A 10,314-nucleotide genomic window follows, 5' to 3' on the forward strand; every position below is an offset into this window, starting at 1 on the left:
AAAACGTGATACTTTTCTACTTCCCTTAGAATGTTTGGATAGGTTCTCAATTTTCACAGGGTAAAAAGGAACCCTAAAAGTGTTTTAACACATTTTCTATATTCCTCTCCTGTAATTACTCATTGCGGTATCGACAGTATCACTAAAAACTCGCAGTCTCACAAAAAAGGTGACGCATTGACAGCCATATCAATGTATCAGACAACTACACAAAGTAAGGTTCGTAGTTTTATCGGCCGTATGAATTTGAGAAAGCTCTCGCTTACTAAATAAATTACAAGCGCGCCTTCAAGCGCACAGGCAAATACGAATAGAGTGCGCTGAATGATTATGAGCACTCGGTGTCGCAATAATGGCATGACGAAGACCGGCCCCGGGGAGCGATCGCTTCGAGCTGCCTCTCTATTGAACTCGTATCCGCCACTAGACAATACATGACCTCCAACGCTGAGCGCGCCGGAAGACAGCGGACGTTAAGCAACCAGCCGTATCGCCTAGCCCAACCTTTGCGGATTGCATCCAAGATACGGCGCGTGCGCGCTCATACGCTCAGCCGCACGGAAGCTATGCACTGCCACGGACATACTAGAAGAGGAGACGTGCACTCACCTCCCCCTCACCCCTTGATGCCTTTGCGTGAGTTTGATTACGTGACCTCTGACATTGTGCTCGTGGGACGACAGTGCGCATGAAGGCACCGTCCTTCTCGGCGCAGCCTTGTACGATTTCGCACACGCCCACCGAAAACAGCGCCCGAGTCGGGATCTTATCGCGCTTGAACTCTATATGCACATTCAAGTCGGCACTGATGGAAACGACAACCAAAATTCTCCTGGAGTGTCCATATACTTACTATAGCAATATTATGATGAGCACTGGAGGTTCGTGCTTCCAGGCACCACTGTCGATGTTGTCGTAGTCGTGCTGCGCCGCTATCGACACAGCACGTGCTGCTTACTCGTGGAGGATTACAGGGACTCCAGAAACGAGGAGTTCGTTTGGCTCCAAAAACGAAGAAGCCACGTGAACGCCGCCCCAACACTACTCCTAACCGGGTAGGTGCCAGAGCCGTCCGCTGCTGGCATGGACGTTAGGCCCACGCATATTTGAAGCAAACAAGTGTTCCTGCTTAGCTCCTGCGTGTATACACTAGTGTGAGTCGAACGGGCAGTAACGAAGTAAAAAAAAAAAGTCACAGGCCTGCGCGGCACACGCAGCACAGTCACAGCGTAAGCTGGCTGAGCCGCGCAAGAGAAGTTCCAATTTCGGCACCACGCACAAAAAGGTCTTCGCGGCAAAGTGTCTTCGCCTCGATTTTGACGAGAACGATCTGAACTGTCCGCCCGGCGTCGGCGGCGAGCTGCGGCTTGCAGTGCTCTCTACACAGCAGTCTGCTGAGCCCGATGATGTCTGCTTGTAACCGCGCACTTAGCTCTACGATTCGCTTCTTCGGCAGCGGTTCGTACCTTGCGAGGAGACGCCATAACCTGTACCGAAGAGGCACCCAGAATACGTGGCGCACATCTAATATCGGGATAACGATGATTGCGCGCCTCGTCTGAATCGCATCTCGTCGCACGCGGTGGTTGCAAGCTAGTTAACTAGATGGCGCCACCATACTGGCGGAGGCTCGGGTCATCTGCGCCTGCACGCCTGCCTATAGTGCGCGTATAAAGGGAATTTCTATTCTCCCTGATAGCCAGCTTTTGCGTGGATCATTGGTGAAGTATCCGACTCCCACGCAGCGGGCCTGGGTTCGATCCCGGCGGAGAGCGGGTTCTTTTTTTTTCACATTTCTGGCTATAGCGGTTACGGGGCCGAGGGCGGCAGCGGTGGCATCATCGCGACCAGAAACGGCTTTTGGAATGAGCCCATAAAAGCTTACGCTATTAAAAAATGGGGGCAGTTTCACACTAGTTCACACTAAGTCTGAGGAAACGGCGAAGCTGGCGGCCATTAAGTTGATTTAACTTCGCTATTCATAAGCGTTAACTTGGTTCTCTCTTTGCTTTCTCTTTACCTTTTCATTCGCTTTAACTTCGTTCTTTCTCGAGCGTCGTCGTCGTCTTCCACAGCTGGTACGTTGGCGCCCCACGGCGCAACCGCGCGAACGCACTAGTGCCATTGTTCCCGCGTTCGTCGTCGTCGTCTTCTTCCGCATTGGATCCGTTGCCGCTCATCAATACAGCGTAGAATTTCACTTCTCTTAAAAATAGTATCTAATAGTACATCTAAAGCGGAAGAAATTGATGCATTATAGAAAGTAGTGGGACGCGTAGAGCTGCTGCCCACGCCGACCGCGTTTCCCTGCGTTCTTGCCGAACGCGCCCGTTGCCCGTCACTGCAGCCGATGCCTCTGGCGGCGGCTCGGCAAGTAAACTGACTAGACAAAAGTGTGTCTACACCAGAGTTTCCAACCTCCGAAGCTAATTTTCCCCTAACTCGGACTGAAAAATCTCCTAGATTTCCCCAGATTCCGGCAAAATGCGATTATTGAGTATGGTCTCTGTAAGATAAACTGCGTCTGTGCTATGCAAATACACTGAACATTTTAGTTTTAAGACTTATTCATGCATTCCTTTGAATAGATTCATTGGTCACTGTGATTAAGTTGAAATGGTGTCACAGTGCCAAGTTGCAATGTTTACAACAGCATTTATTCGCACACAGCCTCAATGTCCACCGTAGACCAAAATTGTTCCTTTGAGGCATTTTGGTTACCATCAGACACGCGGTAATAATAATGATAATAATAATGATAATGAAGTATTATATTTTGCGAGTATGCTTGGCAGAAACTAATAAAAGCAGAAAAAATTGGCTTTGGTTTAGCTCTGGTAAACCTGGTCGAATACCGATAGCTATACAGACCGCCGGCTTTTCTTAGGCTTCGCTTTAAGTTAGACATGTTGTTTGTGGTTTCCCACTAGCCGAAGAAAGGATAGATATTGTGGTCAACCAACGGGTAAAACTGTATTTCTCACACCAATGAATACGCTTCTATGATGTGGCGAGTTGCTGGAGTATTGAGGCACGTGGTGTGACGTCACACAGAGCGCGCGGCGAGCGCGCCAGCTGTGGTGGTTGCCAGGCAACAGTGGACGAGCGCCTGTAGGGGCGGTGGCCGCGCGGCGACCGCGACGAGCCGAGTCGCCGGAGAATCGAGGCCCGTGGTGTGACGTCACACAGAGGGCGCGGTGAGCGCCTAACAGCTAGGGTGCCTCGATGCCAGCGCCGCCGTTCAGGGTGGTGCCATCCTTTGACCGCACCCGCGCCGCCGCTTTCTCGCTGCGACGCCATCTTGAGTCACAGCGAGCGGTTGCGAGTGCTTGGTGCCGGTGCTTAGTTCGAGACACAGTGCGCGCAGACGCTTCGCTGACGCTTCTACTTGTTGGACAGTGTTCAGCCGCATGAATGACAAGCTTGTCAAGTGCATCGAGTCCACATAACGGGCTGTTGTGTTCCCAAGTGCACCGGATCGACGCGTAAAGGGCTTCGTTGTTTACGCTTCCCCCGGGACCCAGAGCGAAGGAAGAGATGGGAAGCCCAAGTAAAGTGGTATCACTGGAAGGCAACGGATAGCTCCTACATTTGCGACGTAAGTGTCAAGAAAGTTTAGACTATCGCATCGTGTTTTTCATTTAAATAAGAAAGTATTCTCTGATCCTCGCTCACGTACCTACGTTCGCTCACGAAATAAGCACTGCACCGATGCTGAGTAGCCTATGGTTTGCGAGCGCGCGTCGCATAGGCTTTTGCCGTTTTGATCGGCGCAGTCTATGCGAGTAGTACCCTTATTTTAGGAACTGACGAAAATGCTTCGCCGCGAAATAGCCTTACATTAGCTACAAATCGTCATGTAAACCACCTATTTTACTTTTTCACGGGAAGCACACATCGTGTGTCTCTTGTTTCTTTTTTTTCCCCTCAGTTTCTTTTTTCGCTACTGGTTATTTGGGACTAAAGACCGCAGTGCTTCTTCTGGGGAGAGCGGCTGTTGTTTACGTGGCATGCGAAGCATTGTGGTTTTCTCTATTCTCAGCAGATATCTTGCGGATCTCAGGTTGTTACGTTATATAGCTGATTTTTTAGACGAATACATTTGTAGCGTGATGCTCGTAAGCCGATGGTCATTCGTGCTCATTCCCGATCGTACTGGGTACTGTGACGGTCTTTAAATGCCTGTGCACGGTATGCCCAGGTGTAGTAGAGTTAAGGGGCATCATGGGACCAAAATGTTTCGGCGCTTTCTGGCATAGTGTCTGTTGTAGCCTGTGCATTTCTTCGAAACGTGTGAAGCGAGGTAATACAGCATCACTTCTGCGAAAATTTATTCTTAAGCACTGTAATGGGTTCTCTGTATTTACAAGGCAACTTTTCATATCAATAATCACTTTTGTTGTTTTACTTGTACTTAAAAACACTTTGAAGAGGAGCAGTACGAGGGAAATCGACAGGATGGGTGCCGTCTGTTAAAGTCAACAGCCCTACATCATCATGGACTATATTTTCGAAGTGAAAAACATTGCTAATCTGTATTTGACTGCCTTAGTTTCATTTGCGGTTTTTGTACGCGATATGTATGCAGTGTTGTTTATTTTTTCAATGTAGTTATCAGTGTTCTAATGGTTATTTATAAAATTTTCTGTGCTCTCCATCGATGTGTTTGGCTGATGCGACGTATTCGATGGTAGCTGATGTATTCTGGCCGGATATCTTGATTAATATTACCCGCGGTTGCGTTTTCTTGTTTGCATTCTTGTTTTCGATTTATATTGTGTGTAATAAGGTGATGTACTCACTTGAACCCCCCCGCCATGTAATGAATAAATTAAAAAAACTCTCACTATCCGGAATTGTGTGTCGAGCCTACCTTGCGAATTTTCTTTTATCTCGTCTTTCAACATAACCTTCAGGCGCCACACAGTACATATAATTTTTCATGTACATATCTCTTTCCTGACTGATTGTACTAGACATTATAAGTAAATGTATTTTGTGCATCGTTTGGTTTCTTGTGTGTACTACGCAAGATTGACACAGACAAGTTACGTCACATGTTTCTCTACAGCACTAACTCAACCTTATTTTCACATAGGAGTTATTTTTACACCAGCTTAATCCTGTCAGCACACAGTTTTGTGGGCAAAAAAAGCAAAATTGCGCGTAGATATCGTCAAATAATTGCAACGAACGCGAAGAGCACGCGCAACGCAAGGGAAACTAACCGCCGTGCGCGAGTGGCTGGCTACGGCAAAGGAGGCGTGACGTGTAAACCAAAATACAACAGCGAAAAAGAAAAACTTCCGCACACAGGGGGTCGCAAACCTTATATACCAAGCATCGAAGCGCAAAAAAATAGTGCGCATTTCAAACATACACACGGCATATTAAATGTAAATTGAATTAGGCAAGTTGGGGCATGTTCCCGGCGCCATACATTTACGTCTTGGACCTTCGACGAGTTGACGGCTATTGGTTATAAAGATGTGCAGATGCGATACCGATAAAAAAAATCCTCATCAAGGCAAAGCACTTGGAAGTGCGCCGCGAGTAACACTATTTATGAACGCAAGCGTAGCTGAGTCTCAGCACGTGTGACTCAATATGGCGGCGCCAGCGGGGTTGTCTCCACCCTGGACGGCGGCGCTTGGCATCGAGGCACCCTACTAACAGCCGGAGCGGTGGCCGCGTGGTGACCGCGACGAGCCGAGTTGCTGGAGAATCGAGGACCGTGGTGTGACGTCACAGTGCGCCCACGGCTCAAAGTGCGGTGATGGCGAAGAGGCGAAAACCTGACGTAATGTAGCTATCGCTACAAAATATTTCTGCCATCATTCCACCGTGTGAAACTGGATGTACTGCGAAGCCGTTGCCGAAGTTACACAAGCGCCACCATCACAAGGCGTCGCACCGTTGAGATCACTGTAGCATCAATGACCTCGTTCGCGCCCTTTCTGTTGGTGCTTCGATACGCCTTTTTCGTTGGTGTTGCGTCCATACGCTTGTCCGTAACCCGCATTCACGAAGTGAACGTCATTGTAGATTTTAACAGTCTTTCCCTGATGTCGATTACGGTCGCAGCACACTCTGCGCGACCGATGCAACGGACAGAGCGCCCACTCATCAAAGACACATACATCGTGTGCACACGTTCGTCACGCGCGCACGCCTGTGTGCCGGAGTGCAGCATATGTAGACTCTCCACCTGGCGCAAGCGCGTTATTGAACTAATTCAAATGCAAGTGCAATTTGGCCAATATTGTCTCTGCACGGCGATGTTTATGAATAAAGGAGCGGCAGTACCCTAATCTCGTCGCGTTCGGGTCTGAGCCCTCTGTGAAGGGAGAGGGCGATTTTGGTTGTCCACTTTGGTGAGGGGCGTATGTGCACGAATTCTTGAAGGGGAGCACTGAAGGCCACAGCGACGGGCGTAGTCGTCCACGATGTTCGCCGCTTGCTGCAGGTTCGCCTCCAGTCTCCTGCCGAGCCGTGTCCCGCCCAGATGGTGATATCATTGGCATACAGCGCATGCCGGATGCCTTCTACTTTCGCCAGCTGAGCGCGAAAAGTTGGATTATCATTGCCAGATTGAATAGGAGTGGCTAGAGGACTGCTCCATGCGGGGTCCCTCGCGCACCTAATTGGAAAGCACCGTGTTTCATGTCCTGAATCCGAATAAATGATTGACGGTCCATGAGGAATTAATATGGTGGGAGGTGTTTTGGCCGCAATCCTCTTGCGAGAGATGTGTTAGGATTATTTCGTGGGCCACATTGTCAAAGGCCCCCTTCAAATCCAAAGTGAGCACAACTTTGTTATTGAGGGGCTATACTCGACCGGATCGAGGATCTCATGAACAAGCTGAAGCAAGACATCCTGCGTGTACCGGTGTGGGCGGAACCCGAACATGGTGTCTGCAAATGCCTTTTAGGGGCAAAGCTCCTTAAGGTGTGGGTCGTTCCTCCTCTGTAGTAGTAGTAGTAGTAGTAGTATGTAGCCACCTCTAGTTTATGAATTGCTCAATATATGGCGTAAGTGGTAGCCACCTGTAGTTTTATGAAGTGTTCACTAGATGGCCTAAGTCCGTAGCTCTGGTTGGCATGGAGACCGCTATGTATGTATGTATGTATGTATGTATACGCATATATACATATATATGTGTATGTATTGTATAACCGGAAGCCGACTTCCGTTTCCACTTCCGGTTCCGCTTCCGATTCCGGAAGCCAGCGTCCGGCTTCCGGAGAACGCTTCCGGCGTTTTTCTCGTCCGTAGCTAGTTGCGCTGCGGTGCACAAGGGCGTTCGTTCCCGACGCGCGTTCTCTTTCTCTCGTTCCCGACGCGCGCTCTCTTTCTGCGTCCGTAGTTAGGGGCGCTGCGGTGCAGAAGGGCGTTCGTTCCCGACGCGCGCTCTCTTTATCTCTCGTCCGTAGCTGTGGTTTATCCGAATTATTCCCCGGTGCTTCGCCCACTCATCATCATTCACTTCGTGGATATGCTGTGATTTTTTTAGTCTCCAGAAACTCGGACAACCTGTCGGGCACAATCGTCTCCAATAATTTTTCCACGCCAGACGTAAGGGAGTGGAGACGGAGGTTGTCCCTAATCATGGTTTTGCCATCTTGGGGTATGAAGGTGACCAGGCCGGTCTTCCAATCAATTCGGAGAGGTGTTTCCCCGATCCAAATGGAATTGATGTAAGCAAGGAGCATGGTGTAGGCCGAGTCGGCAAGATTGGCTGGCAAGAAATTACGCTTTGATTTTATCCCGTCCCGGTGCATCTCCTCGCTTCATTTTTGCTAGGGCCGCCTTCAGGTAGCGTAGCTGGAACGGTTGATCCAGCTCCGCGTTGTCGATACCCGCATACGAGTATGATGGTCCTCTGAGTCCTGCTGTGTGCATAGGTATTGATCTCGGAGCTTGTATGCCAATTTTGCCATGTCTTCATCGAAGCTGTGAATCGCTCGTTGGAGATGCTATGGTGTCTCTGTTCAAGTTTGCGTAGGAATCAACCAAGGCGCGGAATGGGCGCCAGGTACTCCGGATGAACATTTGTCGCGTGGCCGTGTTGTATCGGTCCAACCAGTTAGAGTTGGCGAGCTGGCTGTGTGAACTCGGCGATGCGAATTTTGGAGCTGCCGAATGTGTTTTTGCCGGCGCCATCGGCGGATGAGGCTGTACCGGGCCGCCCAGAGGTGGAGGAGGTGGTTATTCTTGCGAGAGTTGAATGTGAGTTTCTGTAGAGCGAAGGGTGGAAATCAGTTGCTGGGACTAAGCGCGGTACCCTTGCTCGTAAATGGGGGTCGAATTGGTGTATGTGTTTCGAAATTTAGTCCAATCGGGTATTTTGCCTCTGAGTACAGTCTTGCCAATGGATGGGTGCGAATGGCGGTGTGAGTATGCAGTGGCCGCTGCCGAGGGTCTCCTCGGTGTTGACCCAATCTGCATACTCGATGTTTACGGTAAGGGTAAGTTCCGGACACGTGTCCCCGGTCACGGAGTTACCCAGGCGACTTGGGTCGGCAGGGTCGGTGTGAAGAGTTAGGCCCAGCGTGGACATCAGTTCCGCCAGCTTACGACCACGTTTCTCTTCACGCGTATACCCCCAAAATGTGCTCAGAAAATCGCCCACGATCACCTGGGGGTCCCTGGGCACAGAGTTTAAGGCGCGGCTAAAAAGGTCTGCGAATGTTATGTTGGCTAGTCTCGGTGAGCAATAGATGGTTAGCACGTGTAGTGGCGAGTCCTGTTTGTGTAGCGAAAGGAGTGTCACATTCACGAACGAGAATTCTTGCTTAAGGTCGAGGTTAACTATGTTGGCTGTATGATTTTTGTGCATGCCAATGCAGGATAAGGGGTCCTGCTGAAACGTTGTATAGTTTGGAAGTTTGGAACCGTTCTCCGGCTCCTGGAGGGCTACCACAACATGAATGTTTTCAAATGTTGTGAGGAAAGTCCGAGGTCGGCTCACTCCATGCGGGCCTTAAAGCCGCGACAATTACACTGGGTGATTTGGATGGGGGTGGCCGAATTGGATCGCGGGTATTTTCGAATTCTATGGGTGCCCGCCATGGTCGGTGAAGTTAACGAGTGATTGTGGTGGTGGCGCTGCCGAGCCAGCACTCGTGCGGAGGGAGGTGTCCTCAACTCCGGGGAGGGAGCAGCTGTCTGCATCCTCAAAATCGATCTGTCGTCGAGACGTTTTAGGTTGCCGACCGGATACGTCCTTAATTGGGCTGGGTCGTTTGGTGGCCTGGTGACGGTGAGCCACTACGACGACCCTCACGGTCGTCGTGGTTGCCACTGGGCTCCGGCAAGGTAGTCGGCGATGTCATGTGGCCACTCACCAAGCTGTGGACGTGGTGTGTTGACAGCGAAACCACGGAGACCCATCTGGCGGTATGGGCATCGGCGGTAGACATGGCCGGATTCCCCCGCAGCGATAGCAGATAGGTGGTCGGGGGCGCGCCAAATGTCCGTCTTTTTATGGTAGCTGCGCTGGGCGACGGGCTGGCGTGCTGGCGGCTGCGGCGGTGGACAACGGAACTGCGGCGGTACGGGGCCGTGGCGCGAGCGCGGATGGGGACCTTGACGGGGGCGACGGCGACGTAGGTCATCGCTGTCGGCTGTGGTAGAGGTGGCGCGGGAACTTCTGCCACTTTCAGTGACCGCTGAATCTCTTAACTATGTTAGCGATCGAGGCCACCTTAGGCTGCGACCTTGGGCATAACTTCTGCAGCTCTTCCCGCACGACCGCTCTCATCCTCTCTCGCAGGTCGTCGGCGCCTAGCACTTGAGCTTCGGTGTTGTTTGTCAGCGCATGGCGGTTGTATTGCCTAGCGCGCATTGCAAGCGTCTTCTCGATCGTTGTGGCCTCCGAAACAAATTCTGCGACAGTCTTGGGCGGGTTGCGTATCAATCCGGCGAATAGTTGCTCTTTGACTCCCCCCATCAAGAACCGAACTTTCTTTTCTTCAGACATGTCGTGGTCGGCGTGGCGGAAGAAGCAAGTCATCTCCGTGAATATAGCGATGTTCACATTTGGGAATTGCACTCTGGTTTCTAGGAGAACTTCAGCCCTTTCCTTTCGTACGACACTCGTGAAAGTCCTGACGAAGTTCACACCAAATAGGTCCCAAGTCACCAGGGTTGTCTCCCTGTTCTCAAACCAAGTCCGAGCAGCGTCATCCATCGAAAAGTAGACATGGCGCAGCTTGTCGTCGTCGCTCCATTTTTTAACGTCGCGGTGCTCTCGCGTGCCTCCAGCAAGGTTTCAGGGTCTTCTGACGAGGATCCACGGAAGTTCGGTGG

Source organism: Dermacentor silvarum, chromosome 5, assembly GCF_013339745.2.
Source record: "Dermacentor silvarum isolate Dsil-2018 chromosome 5, BIME_Dsil_1.4, whole genome shotgun sequence".
Lineage (NCBI taxonomy): Eukaryota > Metazoa > Arthropoda > Arachnida > Ixodida > Ixodidae > Dermacentor > Dermacentor silvarum.